Raw genomic sequence first — 2,500 nt, 5'->3', positions numbered from 1 at the left:
CCTTCCTATCTGATAGAAAAGGATCGCATGATCCTGAAACGATCTTACCTGGGATAGCAAATCCCAAGTTTGTCTATGAAGAGCAGATTGAATTATATTAGTGTCTATAATTGATTTCTTCTGCGTAATACTAATCGATAGGGCCTCATTGGTAAGTGCTACAAGATCTCGTACATTGGAACCCATGGTTATGGAACCGAATCCATTAGTATGGAACATTTTCTTTTCCAAGCGAAATCCCCTAGTATATGAAAGAGTGAAAAAGTGCTTTCGTTGTTGTGGAATAAGAAGCCTTCGTATTTTAATGCATGTATTCAATTTATTCGGAGCTATTAGAGCGGGATCCACTTTTTGGGGAATATGGGTCGAAGCAATAACAAGAATATTTGTAGTGGAACATCTTTCAAAATCCCTGGAGAGATAGTTCACTAATAGACCAAGGGATAAGTAATTCGACTCAGTCACATACAGATTATGAATGTTTGGAATCCATATTATGCAAGGAGACATTGCTTTTGCTAATTCGAATTGAAGGGTGATATAAAATCGGTCTATTTCCAGCATCATATCCTTAGTTAGCGCATTCATCATAGTTAGAAGCTCCAGCTCCGTATCAAGGTCACGGTCGATATCGTCACTATCATCAATATCGCCACTATCATCAATATCGTCACTATCATCAATATCGTCACTATCATCAATAAGAAAACCCTTAGGCTTCTTATCCAGCAACTTGTTCAGAAATACTGTAACGAAAGGAAGATAGGAGTTTGTCGCTAGGTATTTGACCAAATAGGATCGTCCAGTTCCTATAGAACCTATCACTAAAATACCCCTAGAGGGGGGGGAGGGCTAATAAGCGGAGCGAAAAGGGTTTTCCATGAGATGGGAAATGAAAACTATTAGCCCCACACGAGGTTTGTGAATAAGTGATTGTCTGATAATGAGCAAGGAATGTCCGTCTTTCTGCTAAACAGGATGTATTGAACTCATAATTCATTAGATACTTTTTATGAATGTCAACTAAGTATCGTAAGTAAATTACTCCCGGTTGTTCAATCATTTGATAACCAGAGTCATTCTTTGATAAATGATCACTATGAGTCAGACTCAATAGAATTTGATCAATCCTTTTTTCTGTCGTTAAGGTGGAGAACTGAATCAAGAATTCTCTTTCTTTATCATCAATCGAATCACTGTTCGAGACCCAGGATTGGATTTTCTCATCAATCCAATCACCGTTCACATTTTTTCTTATCAATGAATATATCTCTTTACTTGTATGACTTAGATGTCTCGTATTTCTCGAAAAAGCGATTCGATTGATGGGATTTGGTATGATACTTATGAGATCGATGAGATTGATATTCCAATCTTTCTTCTTCGAACGTATTGATTTGACCCCATAAGCGGGACCGCCACCCCATAGCATGTTGCCACCAGAAGCAGAACCCCATATTTCTTCTAGAGAATCTCCTAATTGTTCCAGAGCAACTAGAAAGAGATTCTTTAACCAGAAAGAATTCCTGGGATACCTATCCAGAAGTTTTCGCAACTCAATCATGTATGATGGAATCATCAAAGATTTGACCTTTTCGAACTCTGTCTGTAACTCACTATAGGCTCGAGAAACAAAGAGAAGATGTGTACGAACGAGATATACAGCAATAAGAAGAAGGAAAAGGATTGAATAGAGGAACTCCCGAACATTTGGCCATCTCAGATGTGTCGATATCGATGGTGACTCATTATTTCGATGAATCATTTCTTCGGACAGAAGAAGATTAGGTAAACACTTACTCGAAATCTCACTTATCAGATTCCATTGTAGAAGACACAATTTTCTCTGAAGAATTCGCCATGATATTATGCATGGATCATATATATCATGAAAAATGTATACAAATTTTTGGATGCTACTTAGTATCGGCAATAGGTCTGAAAAAGTATCTAAAAATAGCAAATTTAGATATTTGTACCCTGTCGAAGTAAGGAACCATGGCATATATGTTTGGAATAGATTCCATTTTGAGAGAGTTGAAAAAGCACTATCTCGTTGAAAGGTTCTATACATCTGCCCTTTCTCAAGGCATTTCTTTAGACAAAGACTCCGTTTTTTCCTCTTTTCGGATGGTAAATATTTCTCAGAACATGGAGTGTGAATCAAACCCATGTTTGAATTGAAATTGAGATACTGATGCAAGTTCTTCCCCTCTGAATCAGATAGATTCATATCTGAAAGAGGTTGACAATAAGTTCTTTCAAAATTGACTATTTGTCCCTCTGTTAGAGGTGTTCCAGAAATGTCTGCGATCGAGTAAATAGCTCGACGAACGAATGGATCGGATCGAATTGGAAAATGGAAAGATTTGTACAAGTTATACCTTTCGTCACCACTTTGTGGAAAATCGTTAGGTATGAATATGTTAGATACCTGTGACTCGATTGGTGAAATAGTATCTCTCTCCAAAAAAGCATGTTTTTTTTTACCGCCGCACAA

Source organism: Cucumis melo, unplaced genomic scaffold, assembly GCF_025177605.1.
Source record: "Cucumis melo cultivar AY unplaced genomic scaffold, USDA_Cmelo_AY_1.0 utg000770l, whole genome shotgun sequence".
NCBI classification, from domain to species: Eukaryota; Viridiplantae; Streptophyta; class Magnoliopsida; order Cucurbitales; family Cucurbitaceae; genus Cucumis; species Cucumis melo.
Note: the sequence above shows the minus strand (reverse complement) of the source record.